Below are 7,595 nucleotides of genomic sequence, written 5' to 3'. Positions count from 1 at the left end.
GTAAGCTTTGTTCACTCTGCCAGCGATTTGATTTTGCCCTGCAGCTCAGTCTGGAAACCTGCACATTTAATTCTCCTGCTTCAGTTCACAATTTTGCGGGAACCAATCATAAACTGGCATACTACGCGCTATTGGCGGGTTTAACTCGATGACAATAGAGTAGCAACTAAGCAGCTTTTTGTTTACATTCAACATAGCCGCCACCGAATGCCACCAAAGCGCAGCCAGCAATCCATCGATGCCGCTGTCGCTTCTACGTCACCCAGATTATTGGTCTGCTTGGTTGAAGGACTATCCAATTGCCTATATATCTTGTGCAGAGAAAATACACCTCAGACTCCCCAGACTAATGTTCAATCTCAAATCCATTGAGGTTGGCTTGGTCTGGTGATAGCCAGACTAGGTGGTGTGAGGACAGGCCTGTTTGTCCCAAAAACTACAGGCCACAAACTACTGGAGTTACAAAACAACCTGTGTATTTACCAGGCAGGGAGGGTCTATTTTTTTTTTTCAGCAAATGTTTTTGGAGTCCATGTTAGGGACTAAATGTCTGTCTCTGCTGCTTTAACATTGACCATTCTTTTAGTAATCTGCCTTTTGTGAGGTTTCCCAACTGTATGGAGGTGCACATTGCTGGAGTCACCCTTTAATTAGGCCACACTATAGTCATAATGTGTAAAGCCAGAAACTAATAACAAATAGGCTTATGTTGCAACTCGAGGAATGTATGTTGATGCATACATGTGCCCACAAATCAGTAGCCATATTCATGTTTTTCCTTTCCATATTTAAGACATATCTTGATCCAACGTTTGCTATACAAGGATGCTATTTTTAGGTAAAGACACAGCTAAGGGAGCTGGGGAGTAAATGATTACACGCATCTAATTCTCTTTATTACAACACCCCTGACAGAACTACAGCGGAGGGTAGCCTATGTATTATTGTTACTTTTTGATGATACCACCTTCCTAAAGCCCCTGAGGGGCCAACAAAACCAAAAATGGTGCTGCTAGGAATGGGTAGAGCTGTAATACCAGGACAAATAATTGACATTGACCCGGGCAATGTACCAGACAATCATTGGCCAGTCAGACACACACACATACTCATGCATGCACACACACGCTACAGTTTCCCAACATATATGGCGAACCAATCAGGCATGGACACTTGACGCCTGTATACTATGTGCTTGCATATTAACATTGCTGACTGAGTAATTGTTTGACAATCACATGATAACATAATAGTTGTGATATATGTGAATTCATCAACAACAAGCCGTTTTGTGTGAAATTTTGTGGGGTTTTGTATATTTGCTATTTAGAATTGTACATGACACTACAGCATTTATTTATTTTTTATTTTGTTGATTGACATTTTAAGCGTTTTTGTGCTGCATCTTGTATTGTTTTTTTTTTGTTTAGTTTTTTCAATTCAAGATGCCTTAGCTGACTTTATTTCCAACACTCTTTATTTAAATTCTGGATTCATGGAGCCATAGCCTACAATGCCCTTTACTGAGTGTTTACATCAAGTAGTATTTACATTTATCATGTATATTAAAACGGGAACACGGTGTATTTAATTTCTTCTTTACACAAGCAGTGGATTACATTATAGTTAAGGGAAATTTGGCTCCATAGGCAGGAGAATCAAACGTGGCTTGTGTTCTCGCGAGAGGAACTGTCCGTATTTATTGTCAGCAGTCTCCCCCTACCGTCACTGCCTCGGTCTGGCGAGCGAATGTTCAGTAAGCGCGCTACTGCTGGTAGGAGGCATTACCGACATTTCGTCTTTGACAGCCGACCGGCATTTCGCCCAGGAAACATTTTCATACTGTCCCAGCAGAGCGAGAAAAGGAAGAAATAAGTCGTAGGCTCGGGTTTGCTCTGCAGGTCTATCCAGGTAAGACAAAAACACCGACCTTTTATTGAATTTCAACAGTACTTCGGTCAATATTTGCTTCCATCCTAGTCCTGTACACCGCGAACCCATGCAAACACATGTAGCTCGTGCAGATTTAACACTGTGTCTCGCGCATGACTGACGTGATGCCCTTTAATCTTTGCTACATCAACGGTAGCCATGGTTACTAGCCATTTCTCCGGCTCCACAGAACCATGCAGTACCAGCTCAGACTCTACGTGCGGTGCTCCAACATGGATATAGCGCCACGCCAAATTCTAATGAATATACTGACAATTTAAGGTTACCTCGCGTATCAGCGAATCTACAAAGCTCATGGAATATGGCCGGATATCAACTCTAAATCGATAGGAGTAGTGTGTCTTATCGGCTTGCAGATAGCCTTTGAAAAACATTTAGTTCGAGTCAAACTGTCTAGTAACTAAGCTTGTAGGAATAGCATGCAAACGTCTTGTAATATTGCATTTAGTGCCACACATACGTGCCGATGAGGGCCATTTAAGTTGTTAAAATAATTAATTTCCCTGTGCGACATAGGCTACTGCAGGCTAGGCTATATGGGATATGGGTTATAGCTGGAGGAGAGTGCTCGGGGGAAATTGACGTGTGACGCCGACTCAATGGCGAGACGCATGTGGCTGCTGTGTGTGTTGTTGGTGTCTTCTTTCGTGACACACGTACACTTTTGCTGTCTCCATTTCATTACCTGGAGAAAAAAAATGTGCATGTTGTTGTTGGTTAAATGCGTTATTACTGAGGCGCCTTTAATCTAATACATTTATAACAATAATGTGTGTGTGTGTGTGTGTGTGTGTGTATATATATATATATATATATATATATATATATATATATATATATATATATATATATGTGTGTGTGTGTTCTGTCTAAATATTAACATCATCACCCAGCGTTTCGTTTTAAACCAATGGCAATAGTGTTGCTGGAGAACGTTGTTATTACAGACAGAGAGATTTTGCAAACGGCCAACCTGTAGTAGGATACTGTAGCCTATATTATGACAATTATTTCATTAGAGAAGCCGTGTCCTCTCAAATTGCATATTAATCTCTCAGATGCCCAAACAGCTCTGTCTGCTGTGGCAGATCAGACCTGTGTTGCATATAGCATAACAGCCCGGGCTTTGCATGTTGTCAGTGGAAAGATAACCTATACAGAGAGGCTAGTTGATGATATATTAGTGTTTCCGTTTTGTGGGGTTAAAAGAAAAGCTGCCTCCTCTCCTTCCACTCTGCTGCTGCTGCTGCAGTCCACTGTAGCCTTGATTTATTGCTTCTGTAAGTCATAACAGTTAATGCAGTCTTGGCAGCTGGCAATGCACATGCCTTATCTGCATTCTCACTGGTGCGACTGCCAAAGTTTAATCAATGCTGCGGGTTTTTTCTCATTTATTAAAAGTTGAATTTGCATGTAGTTTCTGTACCAGAGATAATATCTGTAAGTGAATTCTGACTCTGCATTTTTGCCCTCTGGCGAGCAGTTCCACTCTGTGGTTACTGTTATGCTGCTTTACTAGTACGACAAGCTAAGATGTAGGGCTGGGCAATATATCAATATCATAACGACATCAATATATGAGGCTAGATATTGTCTTAAATGTTGGATATCGTGATATGACACAAGTCTTGTCCTTTCCTGGTTTTAAACGTTCATTACATTAAAGTGATGTCATTTTCTGAACTCTGCTTACTTCTAGCCGAGGGCGTAACTTTGGGTTCAACATTGGGGGGGGATCTCCACTTTCTCCAACACTTCATTTCCTATAGATTTTTTTCAGCAACCCATTTATTGTGCAAATGTTTTTATTTATGTAAAGGAAATTATATAAGGTTTGTTTGGGTTGGGTTGCACTGGCCAGTTTTGAACATTGAGGGATTGTAACCCCCCCCGTAAATTAAGCCTATGCTGCAAAGTGGCAATAAAAAAGACTATATTCCAACTTAGCTGTTTACATGGCTAATGAAAGTGAGTATTCCACTAATATTCTCGTTTACATGTAGCCCTGCAAAATACAATTTTTTTGAATTTTTTTTAAAAAAAGTTTTCCAGCGGTGGCGGACTTGTTGAGCCCCACAAACACAGCCTCCCTCTTTGGCGTAGCGACATGTACGCATATCCAAAAAACCTGTTGATATCCAAGTCTTTGATAATGTTTGAAAGTAGCTGTGTTTCTCCTTCTTATCGGGTCTGCAGCCTTGAAAACTGTTGGCTGCTTGGTTTGTGTACTGCTGACCATAAGCCGTAAACAGGCAAGAAGCCGTAAACTCGGCGTAAACTGCATTAAAAAAAACATTGAGATTTATTCCGAATGCGCTCTATACATGTCCAAATAATGCTTCTAAAACCCGAAATAATAGCGCAATACTCCACACGGCTTAATCAGTAAATTTTATAGTCAGAAAAAGGCCTTATTCGGCATATGAAACCGGAATGTGCGGTTTATTTTGGCATTAGGGTGGGGAAATGTATGTGTGCTGTAGCAAGGCGTTATGTACTTGTGCTATAATACAGCTGAGTACAGACTGCAATATTCCCACTGCTGATGCTATGACGGTTTGCAATGATCTTGATGCCAATAATGCATGTTTTTATGTAATGCAGTGAGGAGTTTAACAACTGCTGGAATGGAATGTGAACGCTGAGTCAGAGATTCAATGTCATCTTTGATTTCTTCCAGTAACTGTAATATTGCATGGCTGCTTAATCTGTAACGCTTAATGATTGAACTGAAAAAGTGTGATCCATGTGACAAATATCCTTTCATCTTGTCTCCTTGGCCTGTCTTCGTATTTCTGCTGCCATTTCACCAGGAGGCATATGTGAGGAAACCTGCTTACGGCTGGTTTACACCTGCTTTTAAGAGGCGGAGAATCTTCTTCGCAAAATAGAGGCGCAATGTCACATGCGTTTTTTGTACATACCACGGAATACATAATTAGGCGCACTTTATGCTTCCCCACCCATCTTTTCATGGGAAACTCCCACTTTCCCCTTCACTACCACAAATGCACATGCATGACACGGAGAAGGGAAATTTGCCATTTAACAGCTCCTGCAACAGGCAGTCTGCGCTTTTAACTCAGTGTGGCCTGTTTATACTTACCTCGCCATGCTTTTAAGTGCCCGTTGCAAAACAAATACACCAGATATGGGTGCAAAAGCCCATATCTACCATAACCTGTGTGCATGTATGTTAGTCAATGTATTCACATTGATGATTATTTATCAAAACTTTGTTTTTGTGTTAATATTTTGTGAAAGCACCAATAGTCAACCCTACAATATTGCCGCAATATCAACATTGAGGTATTTTGGTGAAGAATATTGTGATATAAAAAAAAAATTCTATATCGCCCAGCTCTAATTACATGATTAAAGTTGGGGCTGGTGTGATTCTATATCTTGACTTTTTGTCAGCAAAACCATAAAAAGATTAAAACCAACAATGTGTTAGTCTATCTGTCAATACTTTCTGACTTCCCCTTCTGTGACCCTCAGACCCAGCATTAGTTCCTACTGAAGATATACATCTTAAACAAAGCTCAGTAATTTCCTAAAGCGGATAGACACTCTAATATTCAGCAAATGTTACTCAAACAGGAGGAAGTGGTGCTTTTTGGAGGACTATTTTAAGCAGTGGCTCTGACTGCCTGTCTATGACACTGAATCCAAAGCCCAGTGGTTCCTATTGAAGATGTAAATCTTTGAAAATGGATCATTGTTATATAGTTTCCTAAAACAGCGGGGCATTGTAGTTTAAAGTAAACATCACTCAAACAGGAGGAAATAGTGCATTTGTTGTTGATTATTTTAAGCAGCAGATTGATCCACATTTGGTGCCCGCGTGAGTATTTCTGGCAGCAGGACAGTCAATGTGGTCTCTGTGTCAATATGTCCAATGTCTAATGTTAAATATTAGAGCGGACGTATGGCCGGCGGATGTTGCATCATCATCATCAACACAGGGATGATATTAACTGGGTTTTTCCTGGCTCAGAATGGGCATTTTTTTTTTGGGGGGGGGGGACTACACATGGCAGGAGGCCTTGTCTAGGAAAGGCAAGAAGGTCTTTGTTACCTTATTTCCAGAAATCTGAATTAAAAACAAAAACAAATGTATATTATGCTTGACTAAAATAAACCCCAATTCACAAAACTGGTTAAAAGTATAATAATATTCATATTTAAATAAATCCCCAGGAGAGTCTGGGACAGCCTGACTCCTGGCGATGAAACTGAGATCAGCTCTCTTCAAGTTTATGTTCTACATGTCCAATGGTTGGTGAGATGCTCCTAAACACATTTACATTTAGAGAGGATTTGAATTGAATTCTTTTAAATTTGGTCCTGGTGATTCTCTTTGGGGCTGGCTGAAACCTTTTTGGGGGGGCGGCCAAAAATTCCTCTATGCAGGAAAAACCTCATGTTTTCATGTTGCTGCTCTTTTCTACCGCTAGAGCTGTAACAATTTCAAGTTTTGCTTTACAATTAATAGTCTCTGAAATAATTGCAATTAACAATATGATTGTCTCTTTCAGTCAAATTTAAAAAACATGTATTTATGTATTTATTTTTTCAAAGAAATAAAGTGAATCCCAGGATACATCTTTTGGTTAAATGTGACCGAGATAATGTAGTGACACAAATACACAGCCTATAAAGTAAACAATGCCTCTTTATTATCATAAAACACTTTTTATAACTGTTTAGAACTTATCATTTTTGTTGATATAAACATGTTTAGGGTCAAGTACCTACAACTAACAATTGACATTATAATAACAACATTAGTGCTTAAAAAGTAAACTTTCCATCTAGAATCTCTTTGGCATCTATTTTGGCGTCTTTCGCTCGCCATCCACTCAAAACGTTACGCTAATACTCTTTGGCTGGTTCACGAGATCAAACAAGTGTGTGTGGCGTGCCTGTTGTTTTGTTTCCGGTCCATCTCGATCGGTGTGGCGTTGTAGTTTTTCTAACATTACTAGTTGTTGCAACAGCATGTGAAAAAAAAACTACAAAGTCTGCTAGGCCATAAAGAACGTTAATCTTGCGATTAAAAAAATGGACGCAGTTAAAATGGGTTTGCGTAAACCGTGTTAATAACGTATTTAACTGACGGCACTAAAAAATATACAGTCCGACCAATAATCACTAGCAGATAATTATATTTGCCATATCTAAACAAAATCAACAATTACCAGTCACACGCCTTAAGACCTTAGCCAATGTTATCAATTAATTGTAGTTAAAGAAAGGGAAAAAAAATTAACAATTAGACAATTATGTAATAATTGTTACAGGCCGATCCACCGGCGTGGATCATCATCAAGCTCCTGCCATCGCTCTCTGTGTTAGGGTCTGTTCAGTTATACTGCGTTTTAAATCAGATCATGTCTTTTTGTCTTTCTTTTTTTTAACCCTTGATTTGTCTTCACTTTCGGGACCCAAGAAATTGACCCGTGACTTATTTGGGGTTTCAAGATTAGATTAGATTATACTTTATTCATCCCACAACGGGGAGATTTCCTTATTATGGCAGCAGCATTTTCTTCGATAACAGCAAAAAAAACAAAAAACACACAAACAAGTAAACACACAGAAATACAGGCAAACAATAGACAATGATTATAAGGTAG

At 39.5% G+C, this 7,595-nt stretch overlaps 1 protein-coding gene across 1 annotated transcript in view; it reads left to right on the top strand.

The window, feature by feature from the left end:
• Positions 1-1,714: 1,714 nt before the first annotated feature.
• The window catches only part of ache (acetylcholinesterase (Yt blood group)), a 29,776-nt gene continuing 23,895 nt past the window's right edge, over positions 1,715-7,595 (top strand). Inside the window, exon 1 of the mRNA XM_032544440.1 lies at positions 1,715-1,911. The gene's annotated coding sequence lies outside the window, so the exon portion shown is untranslated. The remainder of the gene's footprint in view (positions 1,912-7,595) is intronic.

Source organism: Etheostoma spectabile, chromosome 19, assembly GCF_008692095.1.
Source record: "Etheostoma spectabile isolate EspeVRDwgs_2016 chromosome 19, UIUC_Espe_1.0, whole genome shotgun sequence".
In the NCBI taxonomy this organism is placed as follows: domain Eukaryota; kingdom Metazoa; phylum Chordata; class Actinopteri; order Perciformes; family Percidae; genus Etheostoma; species Etheostoma spectabile.
The sequence above is the reverse complement of the archived record's forward strand: the minus strand, read 5'-3'. Positions and strand labels throughout refer to the sequence as shown.